Source organism: Euprymna scolopes, chromosome 36 (genome assembly GCF_053919585.1).
Source record: "Euprymna scolopes isolate OS-2025 chromosome 36, ASM5391958v1, whole genome shotgun sequence".
Taxonomy (NCBI): Eukaryota; Metazoa; Mollusca; class Cephalopoda; order Sepiida; family Sepiolidae; genus Euprymna; species Euprymna scolopes.
The window spans coordinates 51,941,029-51,953,528 of NC_136517.1; the positions used below are offsets into that span (position 1 = coordinate 51,941,029).

General features: G+C 32.8%; 1 protein-coding gene across 2 annotated transcripts in view; it reads left to right on the forward strand.

Moving 5' to 3' along the window:
- The window catches only part of LOC145260475 (major egg antigen-like), a 165,899-nt gene that overhangs the window by 151,200 nt on the left and 2,199 nt on the right, over window positions 1–12,500 (forward strand). The window lies entirely within an intron of this gene.

The following is a 12,500-nucleotide window of genomic DNA, read 5'->3' on the forward strand; positions in this document are numbered from 1 at the left end:
TTTCCTTCAATAATTACAAGAAATATTATTTATACCACCAATAGCAAGGGCCAAAACACATTACCTGAAAGCACTTCTTTTAAAATCCTCGGCCTAACGTCCATAGGGAACATAAGTTGGAACAGATACATTGAGAGCATTGCCAAGGCTGCTGCGAAGAAGGTGGGCGCCCTCTACCGTGCTAGAAAGCTACTTCCGCCTGAAAGTATCTTTTACCTCTATAAGGCCACCATTCGCCCATGTATGGAGTACTGTTGCCACATTTTGGGCTGGTGCATCTGTTACTTATCTCTCACTACCGGACAGGGTTCAAAAGAGAGTCGTCAACCTGATAGGTCCTGAACTGTCATCTAAGCTTCAACCTCTGTCCCATCGACGAGACGCTGCATCCCCTGCCTGTGCTACAAGTATTTTAATGGTGAATGCTCTGACGAACTACAAGCACTTGTTGTGCCCCCTCGACGTAAATATCCCCGACAAACCCGACAAGCAGCTAAATCCCACCCCTACACAGTAGAGATCCCTAGATGTAAGAAAGCCTTCTACTCCAATAGTTGCTTCCCCAGAACTGCTAGATTTTGGAACTTCCTTTCGGTATTCTGCTTTGCCAACTGTACAGACATGTAATGTGAACAGGCATCTTGCTGTCCGTCTCCTTTCATACTATCCCTGCAACGTATATCCCCGATAGTTGCCCCCTACTTCAAAGTGGCACTGTACCTTGTTTGGGGGTGAAAATTGAATTAAAAAAAAACATAAAGCACCTGTTATTCTCAAATGGTCACCACCTGATACTGGCCAGGCTTGTCGTTGCTTAATTTCCGTGATATGTCAACACATAATCATGTTGACACTTCGGTGTGTCTACGTGATTATGTTGCATAATCCATTTACATTCATTTCAATTCGGGCAAATTTGTGATCCGAGCGTTGATGGCGAAAGGAGAAAAGTGAGGTCGAAGGACGGGTAGAGAATCAGAAACATGTTCGTGATTAATGCTCTTCGAAGTGTTGCCATAAACGGTTGTATGATCTGCATAACAAACAAAAATGCATCAATCCAAATTCACGGAGATAGAATATTCTTAAAGGAACAAAAATGCCCATCTTCCTGGAAAAAACATCTAAAAAAAAAACTGGTTTTAAAAAGAATTAGATTAACAACAGATTAAATTGAGACATAATGCATTTAAAAGAAAAGTAAAAAAAAAAAAAAGATGGATATTATTTTCAGTTTTGTTATTTGAAATTTGCGAGTTCAAGTTTCATTTTGGTTTGCATGACTAAAAGTTCATCTTTTACGCATTAACGTGACAGCCAGAAAAAGAAGACCTATATAATTCTAATGACCTGAAGACGAATTATCAAGCAAGAATCTTGAAATAACGAATTTCATTTGCAGTCATAAACCTTACACCAATAACAAGCCAACTGATTTACTAGCATAAATGACTAAATTGCGTTTACGATTTTAAGACATTGTAGAGTGCACCTGCTCCTAAAAACATTATAGAATAGATAATCATAAACAATAAATTTGAAACATCCAATTTCGTTTATAATTTAAGAGATTAAAACATTCAGTGGATGGCCTAATCGCGATTACGATTTTAAAAGTTTACTAAGAAGACCTGTCGCATATTTGATAATATATGGGCATGTTATTATTAGGGCTACGACAAGAGAATATTCTTTTCATTATTTTGACTCTCGAGTATATATCAGTTAATATCTTATATGCTTTTTTTATATAGAGTGATGTGGTTCTCGATTGATTAATTGTGTCTATCTGTGTCGGATATAAACTCGAGAGTCAAAACAATGGTAAGAATATTCTTTTGTCATAGCCCTACTAACGACAATGGATCAAATCCAATAAAAATCATTAGAAATATTTAAATTTTCAAATGGAATAGAGTGCCTATATTATACCCCCTAAAATTCTGTTAAAATGCTCAAGGGTAACTAAAATTGTAGGAATATTCATTAATTGATGTCTAATAACTATTATTAAGATTTTTTTAAAAATCAGAATTATCGGAATTTTACCCTCTCTGCATAGAATTGAACTGAATTAAATATAGCTCGCATTACGATCCCTGGTACCTAACAGCTCTATTCCAAAATTTATAATATTATCAGTAAGGCTATGAAAAGAGAATATACTCTCGAGTATATATCAGTTAATATCTTATATGTTTTTAGATAGTGATGTGGTTCTTGATTGATTAACTATGTCTATCTATGTTGGAGAGTCAAAATAATGATAAGAATATTATCTTGTCATACCTCTAGTTATTACCGTAATGAAGTAAGCTCCTTATTGTAGCTTGATTGTAAGCTCCTCCCTTATACATGAAACGAAGACTGTAATTGACTTGCCAATATAAAATTAATAAAAAATGACAAACGATCAATGACTCGGTAGCCAATCAGAATAGTCGTTTCAAGCGAAAATTCTCAATAAAAGAACTGAGAGAAAAAGAGAGTGTGAAAGCGGAACAGAAGTTAACGATCGGTAGAAAAAGACTAAAAAGTTTTCTTTAATTCGGCCTATTATTTTACAGTATAATCGCCATTTATCAAGGCCGGGAAGCTACTCGACAATAAAGGTTAATGAGTTTGTTAGGTGGACGGTAAGACGATACCGTGATGAGTGGTAACGACGGTTGAAACTAAGCAGAATTCGATTACTTCAAAGGCCGACTCAACAAGAATTTGTTCACATTGGACTTTAAAACAACTATGTTATGGCTTGCTGCTAAGCAAAGACGCGATATTATGTTCCAAAGAAAGGTAATAGGTAGTTTTAGGAAAATAAACTCTGCTCGTGGAAGTTTCGTTTATTTTGAAGTACACAGCGGAAGAAAGGAAAAGTATTTTTAGTGGTTGTAGAATGACGAGTTTTTGTTGTGATTTTTATATAAGGAAGCATACATTGGAGACCCGTTGAACACCTATCATGAATATAAGGATAGAGCAGAGAAAGACTAACACCATATATTCTGTTAGTAAGTGGTTGTAAGGAAATAAAAAGGACATTCCCCACTAGATTTCGAAGGAGTTTTTTAGTCTGTCAATACAGAACAGAGTGCTTTTGGTGGCAATAGTACTCCTATTTATAATTTATTTGACTTTTATTCAGGTAGAGGAATGCGTTAGGAACGACATACTTTATGAGGCGACAAAATAATCCAATCATGTTTCCAACAGATGTTTCATGTTTACCACATATCAAGTATGAAGTAAAGGTCAATTCCAGGAGCTCATCAAAGCAGAAGCTTCTTCAATGGAAAAGCCATTCATTTCAATTCGGGCAAATTTGTGATCCGAGCGTTGATGGCGAAAGGAGAAAAGTGAGATTTGGGACGCATTAAAATCAAGCAGCTACTTTGTTTCTCCATAGCACCACGTGCCGGGGCCGAAAGATAGATAGAGAACCAGAAACATGTTGATAATTTAATGCGCTTCGAAGTGTTGTATCATCTGCGTAAATGTCGACGAATGATCTTAGAATGTTTTAGGGAGATCATTGATGAAGATAAGGAGGAATGTTGAGCCTAGATCGGATGTATGGGGCATCTGGCATGTGCTCCAGACTCCTCTTCTAAGGAATTTAAGTACAAAGAAAAAATTTAAATCTCCCCAAAAAGAGAAACATAAATGTTTTTTTGTTTTTTGTTTTTTGTCGTCGTCGTCGTCGTCGTCGTTACGCAATTATGTTTCAATAAATATTGGTAATTGTCCACGGTGAGTTTTTCTTGTTTTGGGGGTTGCCGACAAGACCGGAAATTTAACCAAGTATCAAACTAGTAAAAAAGTTTTGTGTACCCTTTCGACAACAATCGCCGATCCCAAACGCTGTGCGCTGTGGTTCTCTTCTCCTTCATCTTCCATTCTCGTTCTGGCCGTGTCGTAGTCTCACACACTGACCGTGTCGTAGTTTCACGCATTGGTTCACAAATAAAAAAAATAAACAAACTCAAGAGAAAACACAGAAAATAAAAATCCCACACATTCTGTATATATCAGTTGTGCTCTCTGTGTGCGATACCATCGACCCTCTAAATGCTAATGTTCACACCCTAAGTGTCTGTCGAAACCATGTTCTCTAGTTGGTTGATCAATTCATTTCCTTATCTGCTCCGACCAACAACCTGCCTTCAACTGTCCCCAACTGTAAACTGTCGTCAACTGTCGCGAAACTCACTCTCGCTCCTCCTAAACCTTTACTGAGGAAACCTGTCACATATTTGATAATATAATTAATTGTCAACAATAAAAAAGGTGTGCCACTGCCGTAATAAATCAAGCTCCTTAATGTACCTTGCTTATAAGCGCCTTGCTTTTACATGAAACGAAGACTGTAATTGACTGCTCAATATAAAAATACTAAAAAAACTAATGGAACCTGTGGAAATTCCACAGGGGACTCATTCATATGAAATATATTGATGTTGTATTCTGTTGATATTCAGCATAAATGAAGACGCTCTGATATTATTGTAGCTCTTTTGTTAAAACTGCAAAAGTATTTATCCAAGATAGCAGGAACGCCCGGCGTAGCCCGGTCGTAAAATACGCTAAAATATGATATTTTAATTCTTGCAGATATATTATTATAGAGTTAATGTTCTATCGATTTTTATATGTTATAAAGTTACGCTTTCAAAAAAAAGAAAAAAATATCTATATGACTCTAAATGAAAGGTGACTGGAACAAAAGGCCGAACCTAGAGGTTAATGACCTCCATATTCGGCCTTTTGTTCCAGTCACCATCACACCTTGATTAACTATTCTATTTCATATGTCTTTTGTGTTCCCCTCCCATTGTATTTCTACTAATTTCATTTCCTATACTTTTGTTCTGCTGATCAACTATTTCCTTTTTTTTTTTTTGTTATAGCTTTTCCTTATTCTTTTTTACTTACTAACTCTATATGTAAGACGTCTGTAGTATCACACTAGGCTGTCAGCAAACAAAGTTCTCTGTAGTCTTTAACAAAAAAAATGGGCGCATAACAACTGACAGAGCAACCGGTTGAAACGCATATGGTTAATTCAATATCGAACCAGAGACACTAATACATTCAATCGGCATTTACATTAATATAAGCGAATGCATTAAAAGTCATGTTGATTTAAAATGATGTACCCAATTACAGTAGATACGCCAAAACAAAAAACTAAAATACAAAAATGCAAAAAACAAAAATACAAAATAAAAATACAATAATAAAAACAAACACTGATCACATGGCATATTTCTTTTAAAGAAATTTGGTTTCGCTGTTTTCTTATGCCGAATCTGGTTATTTTGGTAAAAAGTTTTTTATGCTTCAAATTCTTTAGACCTTTAAATAACTAATTGATCCTCTTTTCACCATATTTGGAGGGATACTTATTAGTAGTTATTAGTGAGGCTTCGAATAAAAAATAACATTGACTGTTGTTAGTAAGTTTGTATGAATGGAGCTTGACGTGACCAGTTGATTAATCGTATCAAGCCTTTCCGACCCCCTCAGATGAGGACCTACATAAAGCACTAGGTAAAACTTGTCTAGAGCGTCGTTTTACAGTTGTTATAAAAATGGAACGGAAATTTAAATTTCGTTCCGTTTTAATTTTTTAAACTTGCGCATGCGCCCCCAAAATTGAAGGAATAACATTCAGCAACCGTACCTTTATATATATATATATATATATATATATATATATATATATATATATATATATATATATATATATATATATATATATATAAAAGAAAAAAAAACGAAAAAAATTTTATATATATAATTTTTAATCTTCAAACGAAAAAAGTCAATTTGGTATACCTTTTCGGTATTTTTATCATATAAGTTCATCTCACCGTTCACAGCGGAAATGTTGACTTTTATAGTTTTCGGCTATGCTTACAACGAATAAACATCTCAACCTCCCCATGTTAAGAACGGCTTTCGAAATAGACACCCTCAACCTTGTCAGCATACGCGAAAACCTATACAAGTGTACATGTCGAATGTGAATGGTGAGTTGGACGTAATGTAATAAAACGGAACGAAATTTAAATTTCCATTTTTAAACAACCGTAAAACAGAGCATTCTCCGCAAGTTTTACCAAGTATTGTAATGCCCATATCTATTTTCCGAGGTTTTGAACTGCTCTGCCACCAAGACCCCGTGCTAAGAGTACCGGGTTGCCAGCTACATAACATGTTGCCTTAATAAGAGAAAAGAAGAAGAAAAAAGAAAGAATAGGAAAGAGAAAGAGAGGAAAATTGTAGATTTGGTTTTGGGATTTGCAGAACATGTTTTAAGTTTTGCAAAGGCAAATGAAAAAATCATTAATATCAAGGTTTGGTGAATTTTAGGCCAGGAAGCCGGTATCTTCATACAGCCTGGTCTGGTAACCTAGTATTCTGAAGAATATATTTATTTCGAAATATTGGCGATTTATAAGAGATTAAGGAATAAAGAAAAGAACGCAGTCTGTATCGATAACTAATGCTTAATTAAATGCACTTGCAAATTTTAAAACTCCGATATTCTTATAGGGCGGAGAGAAAAATCGATTTTAGTTTATAATAGAGATATTCTTTCTTATTTCGGAGTGTTTTATGCCAATCTTAAAACAACTCGTGTATTATGTTTCTGGATTTTTTAAATGAGGATTGATAATGTGTATTATTTGGGTTATTTTCATTTCTATAAGGCAGGAATAAAGTGCAAAATAAAAATTCGGTTCTAAGCAACACACGTTTGGAGATTGTGGAACAGTATGTAAAAATAAACGAAATTAATAAAAACCAACAAAGATGGCAATTATAAATATTATAGCGCATTCTTAGATTTAACTAGCAGGCCGCCCGGCACTGCCCGGTCGTAAAATTGAATATGACATTTTGATTAATGCAGATTTCGTATTTATTATTCTATTATATTGGACCCAATATATAGTAATGATTTAAAAAGTTTTTTAAAAAAATGACTCGTGCACCATCACCGAGAATCGAAACCAAAACGTTTAGCTTACGATTAACTTTTTCCTTTAACGTTAATTCCTGAGCTACGAAGACGTGTTTGTTGCAAGTTTAAAAATTAACCAATATGAACCAATAGCTATTACGTTACGCATGCATATTCGTAATGCCGTCGTTCACCTGGCAAATTCCATTTCTTTTATTTTCACACTTTTGCACCGATTTTCCTCGGTTAAAACCCAAATATAAAGTTTCACATGGGTTCGAATACGCTATATATTAAGTTTCATGTCTGTAGGCCAAAAACTGACAGAGGGTTTTGGTAGGCAAATTTAAATATATATATATATATATATATATATATATATATATATATATATATATACGCATACATAAATATATATAAAAGGAGTTTTGTGCTTACTGCAAGCTTTTTTACGCAAATATTACGCAAATATAAATCATGTAGGATATCTGCATTAATATACATACACGTAATAGTTCACTAAAGATGATCATCCCATAAGAAAACCAGAAAAACTAATAGGGAATTAATTAAAATGAATGTTTAAAAAAATGTGCAAATTAGCTTGATCTTTTGCAGATGAATGTAATTCCACGACCCATATATAACAAAGGTGTATTTTCTTTTTAAATAAATAGAAAAAAGGTTTTTAATATGAATATCAAAACACAACAAAAATTTATAGGAGTATAGATTATTTTGATTATGAGATGAATAAGCTGAACCATTTTTAATATCTCTTCGCATACGAGAAATGCATTGACAAGAATGATTTTTAAAAATTAAATTGCACAATTAAATTTCTTTTTAATAGAGCAATATATTGTAAGACTAATTGCATGATCAGATTAAACTAATATAGAACATTATGGTCAGTTTTACAATACGCATTGGTTCAAAAAAGTAGTAAAAAAAAAAAACAAATATACCACAAATAAATGTTATCAAAGAATAGATAAATTACTCTTCTTCCTATCTGGAAAAGTTTTTTGGTGATTTTACTCACTTTAAAACGTTTATTCGGTTCGAAAAACAAATACTGTCCAGCGCTACGTAAGAACAAGACAAATGGCCGCGAATTGGCACCTAGATATTTAAAGTTTTGATAATGACTTTAAAAAAAATAAAATGAAACAAAATACTGTTTGAAACCAACCACATAAATATCACGGTAGCATTTTTTTTTTACCGCTTTTTCGCACCAATGTGTATTGTAAAAAAAAACAAAACGTTCTATTAATAAACTGGATCAATTAAAAAATTGGTTAAATCGTAATTTTACAAGGACATTTTGAGGTCCATCATGTGAAATATTCTGTATATCTATATTATATATTTTGTTAGATTCTATGTAACGTGTGTAACGTATATATGTATATCTATATCATATTTTTTTAGATTCTATGTAATCTATGTAACGTATTTATGTATATCTATATTATATACTTTGCTAGATTATATGTAACGTATGTAACGTATATATGTATATCTGTATTATATATTTTGTTAGATTATATGTAACATGTGTAACGTATATATGCATATCTATATTATATATTTTGTTAGATTCTATGTAACGTATGTAACGTACTTATGTATATCTTTATTATATAATTTGTTAGATTCTATGTAACGTATGTAATGTACATATGTATATCTATATTATATAATTTGTTAGATTCTATGTAACATGTATAACGTATTTATGTATATCCATATTATATAATTTGTTACATTCTATGTAACGTGTATATGTATATCCATATTATATATTTTGTTACATTCTATGTAACGTACGTAACGTATATATGTATATCTATAATGTATATTTTGTTAGATTATATATAACGTGCGTGCGTATACAGTGCCGACAAAAAGGAAGTGCGCAGCAACAAATTCGCTTAAAACCAGCTTAACTTATCGCCCCTAAATCAGTTTAAAATATCCACCAACAAGCAACGAAGCATCTCTAATCGTAATTGTTGTTGTTCCAGGTTATACAACGTAACATTTAGTCCATATGCAACGACTTTCTCTTAGTGACCGTCAGGAGCTCATTAATCTCCACCTTTCTGATTTATCCAATCGAGAAATCGGCCGTAGATTGAAATGTGATGAGGTACGAAAGACTGTGCAAAAGCACCAACACGGCAGTGTTCTTGATGCCCCTAAATCTGGCCGTACTAAAGTTACTTCTAACTGGGAAGGTAATGCTATTAAGATCCGTAGCCTAAGAAACAGATTTGAAACGGCTCCCCAAATCCAACAACAGTGCAATCTTGTTAAAAAGTGCTCTCTTTCTACTGTCAAGAACAGATTAAAGGAATTTAATTTGCGAGGATATGTTGCAAGACGCAAGCCAATGATTTCTGTAAAGAACAGTAAGCGCCGTCTGGACTTCGTCAGATGCAATGAAGATCATGACTCTTCATATTGGTCAAAAGAGATTACTGGAAGAGCATGATATCTCGTGTTTGGATTGGCCTGCACAATCTCCAGCCTCAATCATATAGAAAACGTATAGCAATACATCAAGCAACGGCTACGCAAGGATAAAATTTCAAATTTGGAAGAACTTTGGACAAAAATTAAAGAAAAGTCGAATGCCTTTTCTCCGAAATATTATTGCAGTCTAATTCAAGGAATTCCGAAAAAAAATTGCAGGCTGTCAAATTGCAGAAGGGCTATGCTACTAAATAATAACTAGTTCATTGTGTTCCTGTTGTATTTGTGTTGCATTAATGTTCTAAAGTTACATTCAAATAACAATTTTCCATTGTGCGGACTATCTTTTTGCCTCTCAATTTCAAGTTATTTTTTAAATTGATTTGAACACTAGAATATTTCAATTAAATATCAAATATGAACGGGTAAAATTATAGAAGCATAAAAGGCCAATCAAATGAAGTATACTTTGTTTAAATAATTTTTTGAAAAATTTACAAGTGCGGACTTTCTTTTTGCCTCTTGTATATATATATATATATATATATATATATATATATATATATATATATATATATATATATATATATACATATATATATATATGGCGATTAAGCTACACTGAATATTCCGCGTTTCATCCACTCTAGGACTCTTCATACTTCAGGCTGAAGAGTCCTAGAGTGGATGAAACGCGGAATATTCAGTGTAGCTTAATCGCCATATATATTTCATAACTAACTAACTAGCTCTACCTACTTATTGAGCACTTTTGAAGTAAATACTTAAAGTTTACGCATAAATTTATACTTTCGTATATTAATTTTATGTGAGTAAATGAAGTAGTTATATATATATATATATATATATATATATATATATATATATATATATATATATATATAAGGGTGTGGTCACCAACAATTTGTATTTTTTAACATTATTTTATTATTCCGTGTTTTGGTTTTTCATTGAAAATATGTTTAGATCATTGTAATAATGTTTTTAAATCATTGAAATCATTTTTAACGCGTTTCAGACGTTCTGTGAAGCGTCCTCTGCAGAGAGAGAGAGAGAGAGAGAGAGAGAGAGAGAGAGAGAGAGAAACATAAGACAGCAGTGACCACAGTCCAGCCAAAAATTGAACATACGAATGAAAAGTAGAATCATTTACACATGTTTCCACCTCTCGGAAACATTTCAAATGAACTATGAAAATGTTCTTCTATATTTTTAACACATCTTGAATATATTCTAAACATTTTAAATACTTTCTGAAGAGGACGCTTCACAAAACGTCTGAAACGCGTTAAAAACGATTTCAATGATTTAAAAACATTATTTCAATGGTCTAAACATAATTTTTAATACAAAACAAAAACACGGAATAATAAAATAATGTTAAAAAATACACATTGTTGATGACCACTCCCTTATTTAAATATACATCTTTCTCTCGTTGGAATTTCTTAACCACTTTTATATATATATATATATATATATATATATATATATATATATATATATATATATATATATTGTTAGATTCCATATAACCTGTGTGTGTGTGTGTGTGTGTGTGTGTGTGTGTGTGTGTGTGTGTGTGTGTGTGTGTGTGTGTGTGCAGATTTTGCCTACAGAGTCAAAGGTGGTTTTGTGCTTGGTTTCGAATCTCTTGACCGACAGTAATTACTCTTTCTTACACTGGTGATTGCTGAATGCATAAAACACTAGTGCCTTTAAGAAATTAAATTTTAGCCCTCTTTGGGGAATTAAGAAAAAAGCGGTCAACTTAAGCGCGAATACAACATCCTGACGTTCGATCGTTTCGGCCAACTGTTTACTACGAATGCCCACCGACATGGCATTTCTATGCATTTAATTTTCGTCAATTCTTCTGTTAGTTTTTAATTGCTGGTGGCCTTGAGGTAAGAATGCTAGCCTACGAAGTCAGTGGTGGCTTTGTGACTGAGTTCGAATCTACTGACCAGCAGCAATTATCACTTCCTACACTTATGATTGCGGAAGCATGAAACACTCGAGCCTGCAGTTTGTAGGTATAAATATAATTACTAATATTTATTTTAAAAATATTATATATATATATATATATATATATATATATATATATATATACTAGAAGAGTACTCGTCCCAATAAAAATAAAATTAATTCTCCAAATAAAACAATTTTTACAGCATTTCTATGTTTCCGTACGAAGATTTAAATCAAAATATAATGATACTGAATCTTATGTTTAGAATTCTTAGTCTAATTTTAATCTAAAATCCATTGAATGATTTTCATTCGAGAAACTGTCTGACATTTAAGGCTTAAACTCAAGGGGCCTTCAGAAGAAATTAAAATTCAGGTATATGAATCCTATTCATTGCAACTCTGAAATATTTTAATTTTCAAAAGGTGAATAGTGCCATATTATGACTTCTAAAAAAATCTTTCCTTTAACATACTCTATAGGATCCGATATTTCGAGAATATTTATTCATGTCTAATATCTATTGTGAATTTTCACAGAAATCGGGGATAACTGAATGTTCACGAAGAGCTTCTATCCTTTTGTACTACCTTTGCATTAAACTAAATTAAACTAAATATAGTCCATATTTGAGTCCCTTGTGCATTATTCTTTTTTTTTTTTTTTTCGGAGGATTAATTTTACTCGTCCTTAGACGAAGGTTCTTCTAGTGTATTTGTACATGAATATTTTATTTCATTTCATTTAAATTAGATCTCAGAAATCGGAAATGGTCGGCGAATACTTGAACTCTATATGCGATATATGTATGTCCGGATGTTCGAGTACATTTCTATTTTACCTTTCAAAAAAGTAAAGAACATAAGTTTTCCCCTTCTTGATTGATCAGTTAACTGTATTGTAACATATCCTCATTGTGGCCTCTTTGTTTTGCCGGATTCCAGGACTAGAATTCATCTAGTCTGGTGGAGAATCCAGTTTAATGCTGTTACACAACTCGAAAAAGATACACCATTCCTCGTATTGCCTAATGTTTAGCCATGTCGAGGG